This window comes from Erinaceus europaeus (genome assembly GCF_950295315.1).
Source record: "Erinaceus europaeus chromosome 6 unlocalized genomic scaffold, mEriEur2.1 SUPER_6_unloc_24, whole genome shotgun sequence".
Classification (NCBI taxonomy): Eukaryota; Metazoa; Chordata; class Mammalia; order Eulipotyphla; family Erinaceidae; genus Erinaceus; species Erinaceus europaeus.
Window position 1 is genome coordinate 501,836 of NW_026647130.1, and position 15,226 is coordinate 517,061.

At 44.0% G+C, this 15,226-nt stretch overlaps 1 long non-coding RNA gene across 1 annotated transcript; it reads right to left on the bottom strand.

Moving 5' to 3' along the window:
- Positions 1-6,687: 6,687 nt before the first annotated feature.
- LOC132536166 (uncharacterized) lies at positions 6,688-13,420 on the bottom strand. The gene is made up of 2 exons (XR_009547835.1): positions 13,192-13,420; positions 6,688-7,410 (listed from the first exon to the last, which is right to left on the bottom strand). It is a non-coding gene; the product is annotated as an uncharacterized LOC132536166 (long non-coding RNA).
- Between the last annotated feature and the right edge of the window lie 1,806 nt (positions 13,421-15,226).

The window sequence follows — 15,226 nt, forward strand, 5'->3', positions numbered from 1 at the left end:
TAAGGCAGCAGCTCTCATGCCCACAGACCCCAAACAGCCCCAGCTTTCACCATATGCTGTACTACCAGACCTGACATTGTGTGTGTGTGTGTGTGTCTGTCTGTCTGTCTGACTGTGTGTGTCTGTGTGTGCTCAGAGCTCAAATGTAGTAGTCTCAGAGCATGGGTGTCAAGGTAGCCAACCCCAACTGCAACTTATGTACAGAGAACCTAGCTGGTCTGGGCAAGCCAGCTAGACCAGACTCTGGCTAAGCAAGAATACCAGAGAACTATGTGGAAGTCCTGGACCCCATTTTGAGCCCCTGGTCACCACTTAGCCAGCTAGGGAAAAGCTGGGCTAGTGGCAAATCAGAGCTGCAGCTGTCTCTTTGTCTCTCTTCCTGCTTGGGGCCTGCTCTATCAATTTATGACTGTTTACTTCTCCTCAATAAGAAAGTTACAAGTGATGTACAGAAATACAGGGAAAGTGGGGAAAATTACCCCCCCTTGCCCACTATTACATGTAACTGTTACTGTAAAACATTCATCCCCCTAGAAATAACAGAATAAATATTTTGGACGTTAGAAACATTGTAGGTTAAATAGTGAGCATTCTCTAGAGCCATGCAATACTAATCCATTGTGCATTGGATGTCACTGTCAAAAACAGTGCAGTACTAGTTGTAGTAGTGTGTAGTATCTGCAAAAGGAAATGTATTGTGTGTCAGAAGTTCCCTTCAATTATAAGAGAAAATCTATCAGGCAGAAGAAATGACCCCTCATGTGATATTGGACTAAATAAATAAATATGCAAATAAATGGGTATGATCTAGGAGGATTTGAAAAAAAATAAAAAATAAAAACAAAGACCACAGGAAGACCTGATTACAGCAGAAATATAGAAAACTTATGCTGAGAAACAGAGGGCTGCTTCAAAAATTCGCTGACACTTCAGGGTCCAGGCATATTAAGAATTCCTGAGAATGGAAAGAAAATCATACGTATTGAAGCTTACACTAGAAAATGGAGGCAAGTTCTGTGCTATGATAATTACAATAAGGATACTGATAGAAAGGCTACTGGAAATGCTCCTGGAAGGTTTCTAATTTAAAATTGTAGTGAATCATGCTCCAACTATGTGACCAATTATTTATGAATAAGGAGGCTGTTATAAATGTGGTAATTCTGAGTTAAGATCAAATAAAAAGGTCAATGATTCTAAAAATAACTGATATATATATGTATATATATGTACATATATGTATGTGTATCTTTATTATCAACTATGAGGGATATTGGCATGGCTATGAGGAGACAGAGTCTGGCTTCTGCCAGAGAGACTTACAGAGCTGAGGCTCCAGAAACCTAGGTGAAATCGCCAACAAAACAAGCCAGAGCTCAGCAGTGCCCTGGTGACTCTCTTTGTATATCTGGGCCTGTCAGTAAAATAATATATAAGTAAAATATTAAAGAGTGCAGACAGAGTGAGTGAGAGCCTGTGAGAGTCAGAGACAGAGAAGGCAAGAAGAGAAATAGAAGAGTTGGAAACAGACCAGAAGTCAAAAACCTCCCACACTGTGTTCATATATTACAGGTTCAAACCTGGGTTGTAGAGATTGTAAGGCAGCAGTCTCATGTCCACAGACCCCAGACAACCCCAGCCTTCACCATATGTGTGTACTATTTAGGACAGGAAATGCATTGTGAGTGTAAACTTCCCTTCAATTATAAGAGAAATATCTATCAAGCAGAAGAAATGACCCCTCATGTTATATAGGACTAAATAAATAAATAAATATGCAAATAAATGGGGATGATCTAGGAGGATTTGAAAAAAAGAAAAATAAAAACAAAAAGCACAGGAAGACCTGATTACAGTAGAAACATAGAAACCATCTGCTGAGAAACAGATGGATGCTTCAAAAATTCCGAGACACTTCAGAGTCCAGGGAAGTGAAGATTTCAGGAGAATGAAAAGAAACTCATATTTCTTGAAGCTTACACTAGAGAAAGGAGGCAAGTTCTGTACTATTATAATTTCAATAAGGATGCTGATAGAAATCCTATTAGAAATGCTACTGGAAGGTTCTATTATTTATAATTGTATTGAATCCTGCTCCAGCTATGTGGCCAATTATTAATGAAAAAGGAAGCTGTTATAAATGTGTTAATTCTGATTAAGATCAGTTACATAGTTTGACAATTCCAAAAATGACAGATATATATATATATATGTATATTTATATATGTATAAGGATGTATATCTTTATTATAAAGTCTGAGAGATACTGCCATGTATATGAGGAGACAGAATATGGCTTGTGTCAGATAGACTTACAAAGCTAGTAACCTAGTAAACCTAGGCGAAAACACCAACAAAAAGCCAGAGCTCAGCAGTGCTCTGGCAACTCACTTTGTATATCTGGGCCTGTCAATAAAATAAGGATATAAGTAAAATATGACTGAGTGCAGACAGAGTGAGTGAGAGCCTGTGAGAGTCAGAGACAGAGATGGCGAGAAGAGAAATAGAAGAGTCGGAAATAGACCAGTAGTCAAAACCCCCTAGATTTTGTTCATTCATGACAGGTTAAAACCTGGGTTGTAGAGATTGTAAGACAGTAGCTCTAATGCCTACCGACCCCAGAGAACCCAAGTCTTCTCAATATATGTGTATTATTTGCCCCAGGAAATGTATTGTGCTTCAAAAGTTCCCTTCAATTATATGAGAAAATCTATCAAGCAGAAGAAATGACCCTATATGTGATACCTGACTAAATAAATAAATATGCAAATAAATGGGGATGATCTAGGAGGACTTGAAAAAATAAAAAATAAATAAAAAGAAAAACCACAAGAAGACCTGATTACAGCAGAAACATAGAAACCATCAGCTGAGAAACAGAGGGCTGCCTCAAAAATTCCCTAACACATCAGGGTCCAGGGAAATTAAGATGTCCGGAGAAAGAAAACAAACACATATGTATTGAAGCTTACACTAGAAAAAGAAGGGAAGTTCTGGGCTATGATAATTACAATAAGGATGCTGATAGAAACATGATTAGAAATGCTACTGGAAGGTTCTATTATTTATATTTGTATTGAATGCTGCTCCAACTATATGGCCATTATTTCTGAAAAACTAGGCTGTTATAAATGTGGTAATTCTGAATTAAGGTCAAATACATAGTTCGACAATTCTAAAAATATCAGATATATAAATATATATATGTATATCTTTATTATAAACTCTGAGTGATACTGGCATGGAAATGAGGAGACAGAATATGGCTTGTGTCAGAAAGACTTACAAACTGAGGCTCCAGTAGCCTAAGTGAAATCGCAAACACAACAAGCCAGAGCTCAGCAGTGCTCTGGTAACTCTCTTTGTATATCTGGACCTGTCAGTAAAATAATTATATAAGTAAAATATTAATGAGTGAAGACAGAGTGTGTGAGAGCATGTGAGAGTTAGAGACAGAGAAGGAGAGAAGAGAAATAGACGAGTTGGAAAGAGACCAGAATTCAAAAACCTCCTACACTGTGTTCATTGATGACAGGTTCAAACCTCTCTTGTAGAGATTATAAGGCAGCAGCTCTCATGCCCACAGACCCCAGACTACGCCAGCCTTCACCATATGCTGTACTACCAGACCTGACAGTAATGTGTATGTGTGTGTGTGTCTGTCTGTCTGTCAGTGTGTGTCTGTGTGTGGTCAGAACTCACCTATAGTAGTCTCAGAGCATGGGTGGCAAGGTAGCCAGCCTCACCTGCAACTTATGTACAGAGAACCTAGCTGGTTAGGGAAAGCCAGCTAGACCAGATGCTGGCTAAGAAAGAATGCATATGCAAAGAGACTCTCATGTCTCGCTCTCCTGAGTTCCGGTTCAATCTCATGCCTCACTATCATCCAAACACTGCCAAAGGGGGAAGCTGGGGCACCACTCAGAACTCAGGTCAGGACCCTGTCCAGTCACGTTTGGCTGCCTACTCAGCCTCCAGGCTCTCAATCCACTGCTCAGGGCAGCAGATTACAAGCACAGAAAGTACCCAGAAAGAGCTGTGTTTCAAAATAGATGGGAACAGTGTTTGACCAAACAATAGTGGATGAACCCGGCCCCTTACACCTACCCTTTGGGTCTGACTAAGGCAATTGCTACTGTGGCCTCACAATCCCTGATCATGGTGTCCTGGTGTCCACACATCACACTCAGAGAGATTCCCAGAAGTAGGCATGCAAGAGTGTCCCATACAAAGTCTCTCTGCTTGCAGGAAGCACAAGCTCCACTGGTCCTTGCTATGGAGAGACAAAAGAAAGATGGATGAGTCCATTGGCTGAATTAGGAGCTTCCAGTGGAGATAACAGTTCAGCCCCTCACCTGAGGGCCTGGATTCTGCTAATAAAGGCAATTGGAAACAGCTGTTACAACTTGGCCACTGAGGACATACTCAGGAATCCCTCCAGGAGCTAGCAGGCTGGCAGACCTCCTGACCCCAGGATAGTTGTGCTCCTTGTTGGGGAGGCCTTCTGGCCCGAGGTGAGAATATTCCCTAGATACAAGAAAGAACTTCAGGTATCAAAAAGGATTTTAAACCCCAGGAGGCACTTGGAAAAGACATTTCACAGCCATCAAAACACCTTCTTTATGAACCCATTGAACCTTCGAGGCTTTCGTTTTGCATGGAAAATCTGGACACTTGTGTGGCCATCAGTACCACATATCCTTTACATTTGGACCAATAGAGGGAAAGCACAATGTGTGTGCCAGGGGGACAGAGTTTCACTTCTCTTGACCTGGGCTCTCATGGAATAAGGACTAGGATGCTGTGCAGGAGGTGAGGAGGGCTGCATTTAGGCTGAGTGTCAGCCTCAGGGCCCTGGAGAATGGGAGTCAAGCACAGAGGGCCTGGACAGCTGCAGCTGGAGATGAACACATGCTTGTTATCTGCAGTAGGCCCGGCCAGCAGGGCGGTGAGCAGGGGCTAGGAACCCAATGAGACCTGAAATGATAGGGACAAGAGACATGAAGAACGAAAGCAAGACAGGTTTCTGATCAAGCTCTAAATTTTATTGTGAACACAGGCATTATAAGGCTTTGGGGAAGGAGGGGGAAGTGCTGGAGGAGGAGGAGGGGGAGCAATCTTCAAAGGGGGAATGTTCCTTGCAACATACAATGGATGAAATCATGTTTGCTACCGCAACTATGTGTTGTGTCACTGTTTCTGATAAATGGTCTACCTGAGGGGAAAATGGCCTGCCCAGGGGGAAATGAAACTTGTCTCGAGGGCTTCCATTGTTTCAAAGCTTGTCATCTATCAAGCAGAGAAATGGCTCCTGGCATCTCATCCCTTCGTTATAATTTAACTTGAGGCAGTTAGTTGAGGTGAGGAGCAGGGACCTGAACAGCAGGTATAACCAGAGGGGGGAAGTATTGACCCGATTCCTCCCGCGGGGTGGGTGTAGAAACCAACCTTCCCGCATCTTATAAGGCTCTCGGTGTCTTTTTGGGGAGGGGAGGCAGAGCCACAGTTTCCAGGGAAATGATTTTTTGTTGCTGACACCAACCTCCATGCAAATCAGGTTTGCTTCACGGGGGACTCAGAGGCGGACAATAGGGTCCTCCCCCTGCAGTGCTTTGCCTTGCACCCCTTACTGGTGTCTTTTCCCTGCCAAGGTTGGATGTCTCAGTGCATAATTCTGAGTTTTATGCCATCCAAAAGGGAGGTCAGTCATCCTCAGGTTCAGCCAGGCCTCTATCAGCCAAATCAAGTCTGTGATAATGGATTTGCAAAGGTTTTGATGCCAAGGAGTCAATCTGCCGTTTTATAAAATCAGTAATCTTGTTAAAAATAAAGGGTCCTAAGGTAATCATTAACAAAAGGCTAATCAAGGGTCCTACAATTGAGGGCAGCCAAGTAAAAAAGGGGGAATTCATCCATGATTGTGTAAAGGAAGGGTCATATCTATTTCTCAAATCTCAACTAAGTGTTTGTAGGTTCCTGACATTTTCTTCTATAACTCCTGATTCATTAATGTAAAAACAACATTCTTCTTGTAAAGCTAAGCAGGTTCCTCCCTTTTCTGCCATCAAAAGGTCAAGAGCTCGCCTGTTCTGGAAAGTAACTTTTGCCAGTGACGTGATCTGTCTCTGTAATGACTCTAGACTATTTGTGGTGGAGTCTATGACTTGCTGTAATTTGTTAGAAAAATCATGGGAGAAGTAAATGGAATGTCCTAGTGCCCCACCAGCTATGCCGGTAGAGGTAGCTAAGCCTATGCCAATTATCAATGGGAGGAAAACAGCTCTTTTACGAGTGGAGTGTAAGAGCCATGCAAACTCATCAGGTTCATATAAAGTGAGTTGGGGGACTATAGCTACTATGAGGCAGGGTCCAGGGGTAGTGGTATTTATGCTAGTCAGAAGTGTCCCACCGCACCATAAGTAAGCTAATGGGGGGCTGTATGGACAGGGCTTACAGAGACATTACGGGTGCAAGTGAAATTAACAGAGCTGGAGTTGCTGGTATAAAGACACACCAGTATAAATGAACTGCCTATGTGTTCTAGAAAAAGTGGGGCTGAGGGGGCGGAGGGATGGGGCCCCATAGGGGTTTTTTTTGTAGTGGCCTCCAGAGAAGCTGGAGGTGTGTTGTTTAAAGGTGCTGCTGCGAGAATGGGTCGTGAAAGGGATGCACACAGCAAGCAACTAGAAGTGTTGAGAACAATCTGAGAATAATTTAAAAGATTAATTGCATATTGAAGATAAAGGGGCCAGGTAGCCCATTTTTTAGTGACTTCCATGGCCGAATTTGTTTGGAAAACCGAATGGAGCTTATTTTCTGTTTCTATAATGACTTGATTTACTTGTTCTCTGTGCTCAGCCAATGCCAATTGTCGGGAGATGTGTATAGTTCCAGTAGGATATCTGGAATATCCATCATTATATAATTTACCTATAACTCCCTCTTGCCAGCGGGTATTCAAAGGATCAGAAATCTGAATAGTAAACTGGGACCCTTGTAATCTGAGAATACTGGGCTTTCCAGTGCGGGTTTTTGGCGAGTGGGCATCATGAATAATGCAGGACCAGTAGCGGCAGCCTCCATAAGTGGAGACCTCAGTAAGGCATCCGCTCCTGTCTTTATTATCAAAGGGAAAGCAGGCATAAGGCCGATAGGTGCTAGATATAGTTTAGGGAGAAATATTAATAACAACAGTCTCCTGGCAACCTTTAGGAGGACAGCGTGCCATGCCAATGTTTCGGACTGTGGTGTGTGAGTCCTTAGTTTGTGTCTCTCTAACCTGAAATTCCCACTGATAAACAAGAGCTGCATGTGTGGGAATGGCCAATAATAGGGGAAAGTAGAGAAGACAAGGAAGTATCACACGGCTGGACTTCTTTGGAGCCATCTTCAAATTGTTGAGTTGTTTTTCTGAAAGACAAAAGAAGAAAAAAGGCCTCAGGAACTTAAGTTCTTGGGTGTGGAATGCATTAGTAACTCTTGGTGCTTTTAAGGAAGTGTATCAACACTGTTTTTTGGAAGAGCAGGGCAATCTCCCCTTGAGGGTGAGATACCATTGACTTGTCTAACAAGTCTTTCAGGAAGCCACCTAGGAGCTCCTTCATTCTGATCATATATGCAGGCTGAACCACGTCCCCATATGAGGACAGGGTCGGGACCCTTCCATTGCGAGGTCAGGGGATCACGCCATCTGACCATGGCTTGTCTATCATGGGTCTCTGGGTGCCAGAGACGGTCAGCAGCAGATTTTCCTTGTGCATCGAGATTGAGAAAATTAAGGACAAAAAGAGCATGGTTAAGGATATTACGTGGCACTCCACGAGTCTCATAGAGGGAGGTATTTTTGAGTTTATGTAGAGCTGCCTTAAGTGTTTGGTGAGCTCGTTCTACAATGCCTTGGCCTTGAGGGTTATAGGGGATGCCAGTGATATGTTTAATACAGAGTCTCTAGCAGAAGGCCTGAAAATTTTTTCCCACTTATCCTGGACCGTTGTCTGTCTTGACTACCCTGGGTTTACCGATGACTGAAAGGCATTGAAGGACATGAGCAATAACATTTTTAAGGCCTCTCCAGTATGGAGGGAGGCAAATATAAAGCCACTAAAGGTATCAACAGTAACATGAATGTATTTAAGTTTTCCAAATTCATTAAAATGAGTAACATCCATTTGCCAAATTTCACTCGGAACCAGTCCACGTGGATTAACTCCAATGTGAGGGACTGGAAGTGAGATAGAGCAGTCAGGGCAATTTTTAACAATTTCACGAGCTTGGTCACGGGTAACCTTGTATGCAAGGCGAAGGGTCTGAGAGTTAAGGTGGTGGAGAGAATGGGCCTGTTGTGCTAGGGAAACGGGGTCAGCAAGTACAGGGAAAGTTAACTGAGTGGCAGCATCTGCCAGTGCATTTCCTTCAGAAAGGGGACCAGGTAACAGTGTGTGAGCACACAAATGGCCTATGAAAAAAGGGCAGGTTCGAGCAACAATTAAGGAGCGCAATGTTAGAAATAAAGGAGAAGCATTGGTGGAGGATTTGATAAAAGGAACAGTCTCTAACAAGGGCACTGAATGAGCAGCATAGGCACTGTCTGTATATAGGTTAAAGGGCTGGGAATGCAATTCCTGAAACACTTTGATGATAGCATAAAGTTCAACAAGCTGAGCTGAAGTGTAAGGGGAGAGGCAGGAGGCGGGGTTCCCATCAATCACGTAGGCTGCAATTCCATTAGCAGAGCCGTCAGTAAATACCAAGGAGGCCTTATCAAGAGGCTGGGTGGCTGTTACTTTGGGGAACACAAAGGGATGTACAGCAGCAAATTGAAGCAGGGGATTGTTGGGATAATGATTATCAATGGTGCCTGAGAAAGAGGCACATGCAATAGGCCAGTCGTCAGAAGCTTGGGGCAACCAGTCAAGCTGGTCGTTAGTGTAAGGTAAGATAAGAGAATCAGGATCTTTTCCAAAATATTGACGGCTTAATTTACGTGCTTTTATAATCAGTTGTGCAATCAGGAATGGATATGTGGCAAGCACTTTTTGAGGGGAAGCGGGCAGATGAACCCATAATAGGGGGTGCCCCTTATCTTTGGCTTTAAGTGAGTTTTGCCAGAAAACACCAGTGGGCGTATGAGAAGTGGAACAGATAACAAACAGCAGGGGTGTATTATAGTCAATTTGAAAAACAGTCTGTTCTTGTTTGGAGCGGTTTATAAGGGTTAAGGAAGCTTGGGCTTCAGGGGAAAGTTTTCTGGGAGACGATGGATTTGGGTCACCATTAAGAATTTCATTTAGGGGGAACAGGGCATGAGTGGGTAATTTTAAATATGGTCTAAGCCATTGAATGTCACCTAAAAGTTTTTGGAAGTCATTCAAGGTCTGCAAATGGGAGGTGCGTAGTTGAATCGGTGGGGTTAGCACACGGTGATGAAGCAATTCATATCCTAAGTAAGTATAAGGGTCAGCTATTTGTACTTTATCGGGGGCAACTTGAAGTCCTCTATTTGAAAGGCTGGCTATCAGGTCTTCTAGGCATAGGAACAGGCTGTCTTTTTGGGGGGGCGCCAAAAGTATATCGTCCATATAATGTAATAAATATATGGAAGGCCACCTTTGTCTAATTGGGGCAACAGCCTGATCAACAAATTTTTGACAAAGGGTAGGGCTATTGGCCATGCCTTGTGGTAGTACTTTCCATTGATAACGGGGCATAGGGCCCTGAAAATTTATTTGGGGTATGCTGAAGGCAAAATGAGGCCTATCATCAGGGTTTAAGGGAATAGTGAAGAAACAGTCTTTGAGATCAATAACTATTTTAAAATAGCCAGAGGGAATTACTACAGGGGAGGGCAGACCCGGTTGAAGGGCCCCCATAGGGAACATTACTTTGTTAATAGCTCTCAGGTCTTGTAATAATCGCCATTTTCCTGATTTCTTTTTTATGACAAAAATTGGGGTATTCCATGGGGAGGTGGTTGGTTCTATGTGACCTGCAGCAAGCTGCTCCTGCACTAGCGTCAGTGCTGCCTTGGTTTTTTCTTGTGTTAAAGGCCATTGATCAACCCATACAGGAACACTTGTTTTCCAGGAAATTTTTTCTGCATGGGGTGCAGGTATGTCAATGGCCATTAGGAAAAAGGCGGAGGGGGAGGGATACCCAGCCCTGACCGATCTGTTCTTTGAACGACTGTAAGGGGATCTCTAATTCCTTGAGAGTTTTTTCCTAATCCTCTTCCCAGGAGAAAACCTTGATTTAACATCTGCCGGGTAACTTTTTCATTGGGGCTGCACATAATAACATTCATTTGAGAGAGAATATCACGACCCCAGAGATTAACTGGCAGCCCAGGGATAACAAATGGAGTAACAGAGCCAGTATTGCCTTCTTCATCTGACCAAGTAAGAGCCTGGGAGCTGATTTTGGGATCAGTGGACTGACCTATGCCTTTTAAATGGGTGTGAGAGGCCATTAAGGGCCAAGTGTGTGGCCAGTCTTTTTCAGAAATGACTGTGGCATCAGCCCCTGTGTCTATAATACCAGTAAAAGGTTTGTCATTTAAAAACAGTTTTAAGGAGGGGCGGTCAAGAGAAACCTGTTGGACCCAATATGCGTCTGAAGACCCAGGGGGTCTGTTTATGGAAATTGTTATTAAGATGTTGTAAGGGAAGTAATATTAACTGTGCTAATCGCTCACCGGGTGGAATGACCTGTGTGCCTTCCTGAGAGGAGGCAATAATTTTAATTTCTCCGGTGAAGTCGTTATCAACAACTCCAGGGATCACATGCAAACCTCCGAGGGTGGAACTAGCTCTTCCTAGTATGAGGCCAAACAAATTTGGGGGAAGAGGACCAAAAACTCCAGTATTTATGGTCTGTGGGCCTGTATCAGGGGTTAATATTGTGCGGGAGGTGGCACAGAGGTCCAGTCCTGCACTGCTAGTGGTGGCTCTCCAGAGACTAGAGACTGACCTGCGAAGGCATTGGGAATTGACTGGGGAGGGGGAAGCGGCTGGAGCAGCTGCTGAAGTGGTTGGGCTGAAGCCCGAGGGACAAACCTTGTAGCCCCAGGGTTTGTCCTTTGTGTGGGGGCCAGGGGCCGGCCCCGCAGGAAGTTTCCCGACGGTCGGGGGTTTAAGAATTGGCCCTGGATGTTAGTTTTTGATTTGCATTCAGAAGCCCAGTGTCTGCCTTTTTGGCAACGTGGACAAACTGTTGCCGGTAGAGGGCGCTCTGACACAGGAGATTGAATTTGGGCAGTAGCCGTGCATTCTCTCATAAAATGACCAGGCTGTTTGCAGTTAAAGCAAGTCCTATTATGTTGGCCGGAGCCTGCAGCAAAATTATTATTACGAAGGGCGACCCCGATGGCGAGCCCAAGAGCATGCGTAGTGCCGATGCCAGAGCAAAGCTTAACATAATCAGCAAGAGTGCCACACCTGTAAGGACGGATGGCATCTTGACAAGCGGGGTTAGCATTTTCAAAAGCCAAATGTTTAACAAAAGGATTATCAGTTTCTTCACCTCCAAAAAGCCTTTCTGCTGCCTCAATTAGGCGGCTGATAAAATCACTATAGGGCTCTTCTGGGCCTTGTCTAATTTTTGCCAAGGAAGTGGTGGTTGATCCCTTAGGGGGAAGACATTTCCATGATTTTAGGCCAGCCTGCTGTATCTGGGTGAGCAAGCCGGGTGGGAAACGGGCTTGAGCTTCATTGGAATTATAAGGGCTCTCACCAACAAGTTTTTTAAGGGTCCACGTTTTTGAGGAGTCTTTTCTCTCATTGCGCTGAGCCATGTCCCTACAGTTTTCTATGAATTCAATTCTCCAGGAGACATAGTGTCCTCCACTAAGAGCAGCACGAGCCAGCCGATTCCAATCATTAGGAGTAAGCCATTTATCACTAAATCCTTCTAACAAGGTTATAGTAAAGGGAGCAGTCGGTCCATAGTTAGCAACCGCCACTTTTAGTTTTTCTAAGTACTTAAGATTTAGATTTTTGTATCTCTGAGAACCATTACCATGATGATTTAAGTTTTTATGTCTTTGAGAACAATTATCATCATTATCATCATCTGAATTTGATTGGGCTTTGTCATCTTCAGTTTTAGAGGGTGCGGGGGGGTTCTGGAAGATTTTCATCACTATCATCATCTGAACCTGGAGGGTGTTCAGGATTTTCTATTTGTATAGAGTCCTCATTTTCAGGATCAGTTTGAGCCTGGAGTAACAGGGAAAGCCAAAATCGGTTTAGATTTGGATGGTTTAGTTTTAGTTTTAGTTTTAAGGATTGGGTTTTTAGGTGAGGCTAAAAATGTAAGTTCTTCTGTAACTGCAGCTATTTCTTTCATTAATTGAAGCTGCTCTCTCCGGTCAGCAAGGACCTTGCGGAGAGTGGAAATTCCTGTAAGGGCTCCTGAGCGTGCCCTCCTGATGGAGGGGTTATCTAGGAGAGGGTCAGGCTGGAGAGTGGGAGCATGGATATAGGGAGGGGGATTAAAGGGAGGAGGATACCAATCAGGATTGTGATATTTGGCAGCCTCTTTTTCTAGCAAAGCCTCATCCTCCGCGGGAAGTGCTTCAGGAGAGGGGGGGCTTTGTGGGAGGTTTTGTAAAACTGGATAGAGGCGGGGGAAAGAATGCTGGGTTTCATTCTCATGTGAATTAGCAATAGGAGGGTCAATGGAGGGAACTTTAGTAAGTGCAGTGGGACCTGTAGGGAGGGGAATAGGGCTTTTACTTTCATCAGGTGCTGGGAGGCTTTTATTTTGACTGGGTACTGGGGGATCAAGATCAATAACCACAGAAGGGCATGGAGATGGGGTCTTTGTCCTGGACGGCGGACGAGAAAGTTGCCGGAGGACCTTTTCACCCTCTGTAATAAGGTTTTTAATATCAGGGTGATTATTATAGATTTTTAAGATATCATTAATTAAATTCCAGTAACAAAAGGCAGAAACAGGTACACGTTCAGGACCAAAAGACTGATAGTAATCATTAAGACAGTCACCAATTCTCCTCCAACGTTTCTCATCTATAGTGCCTTCCTGGGGGAACCAGGGGCAAATATTTCCAATATAATCTAAAAACTTCTTTAATTCTTTCTTTTTAACCCTAGTTCCTCGTGTCTTGAGTGACTCCTTGAGTCCTTTAATGAATAAATCTTGTTTGCTAAATTCATGTCCCATGGTTTTGCTTACCTCAGCCGCTGTGAACACTCTCCTCCAGATGCGTCTCACGGTCGGGTATCTCCGTGGTGATCTCTGCGAGTCTTTGCGTTACCCCTCGGCCGCGGTGACTCAGTGAATTCGGGTAGGCCTACCCCCTCGATCAGCGGAGTTTCTAGGTCCAGAAGGCTTCTTTGCCCCACGCTCGGGCGCCAGAATGCCCCGGCCAGCAGGGCTGTGAGCAGGGGCTAGGAACCCAAAGAGACCTGAAATGATAGGAACAAGAGACACGAAGAACGAGAGCAAGACAGGTTTCTGATCAAGCTCTAAATTTTATTGTGAACACAGGCATTATAAGGCTTTGGGGAAGGAGGGGGAAGTGCTGGAGGAGGAGGAGGGGGAGCAATCTTCAAAGGGGGAATGTTCCTTGCAACATACAATGGATGAAATCATGTTTGCTACCACAACTATGTGTTGTGTCACTGTTTCTGATAAATGGTCTACCTGAGGGGAAAATGGCCTGCCCAGGGGGAAATGAAACTTGTCTCGACGGCTTCCACTGTTTCAAAGCTTACCATCTATCAAGCAGAGAAATGGCTCCTGGCATCTGCCTCCTCAGTTCCCCACTGTACTACGCCATATGCATGATATTAAATATTCCAAAGGGCAAAGAAAGGAAAACTTCAACACCAGGAAGACTGAGTTCACGATGCATGCACTGACTTCCAGTAAGGGCCCAGTGAAGAAGGCACGTAGAGACAGTCAGAGAGATAGAATGACAGTGACAGAAAAGGACAGAAATTCTGGACCTGTGTTTATCAGTGCCAGAGCACTGAAGACAAATCCTCCATGCGCATGCATACTTCTTACAAGTGGCATTGTTATTTTATGTTTGTGAGGAAAGGTTACACTTAGATCATCTAGGTCGTAGCCCACTCTGAGAAGCAACACTTGGCCTGCAGCCCACTCTCCAAAACTGCCCTTGACTCTCCAAATTGGAAGTAATTTTAGTAATGCTCCAGCCAAATGCAGGCTAGCGTAGTTCATCTCCCTGGTCCAGCCTCAGTCTGCCCTGTGTGCGGGAACTGCACTATGTCTATTTCTTCTTTGATTTACAGTTTAGGGATAGGACTTGCTGGACAAAAAGAACAAGAGGGAATAGATGATTTGGCAGCTGTAGTTTTTGCTGAGAGATATTTGTAGAGTGACAAGAGGTAAACGAATGGCTCTGTGAGATGACTCTCATTACTGTGGCTCAGAAGGGCCAGGTGTATCCGCATTACTACCTGAATCCAGAGCTGTGCAGGTCTCTAGCTAAAATATATTTTTGACCTCTACATCATATATATATATATATATATATATATATATATATATAGAGAGAGAGAGAGAGAGAGAGAGAGAGAGAGAGAGAGCAAGACACTTATGTAGTCATTTTCTACAATGGATGCTATATGACATTCAGACAATTGATTGCTAAAGCCTGGAGAGAAACGGAACATCAGGAAAAGAATTGTCCAAAAGAGTAAAATCCCCAAATCATTAGCTATATGCAGCTCCAACAGGACCGAGCGAAAAAGGCTCCATAAGGAACTCATCCAGGAGACTCTCTACATGGACAGGCACCACAAGTTTCCTACTCTGGCAATAGACACAGGGCAGCTGCTCGTTCCCAGTACAAGCCTCAGGGCAAAAACCTCTCCCTCTTCAGTGTCTTTACATCTGAAAAGAAGAAAAGTGACCAAGGGCCAAGGAGAGCTACAATGGTGTCAACATTGAGCTGTACATCAGAATGTGCCAAGTGTTTTGCACAAAATCACCTGTGCCACAGTGAATCTGTTGTTGTCTCTCTCTCCCTCTCACACACACACACACACACACACACACACACACAAACACACACAAACAAACACTCTCACATTTACACACACACACATCGACAGATTCACAGGCACAAACGGAGTTATACACATGTACACTGCACAGCTTCTGCAAGGCAGGGCCTTGGGCTGAACCCTGCTTCGCACTTCCTGGAAGCACGCCCAGGCTTTTAAGTCCAGCTCTGAGC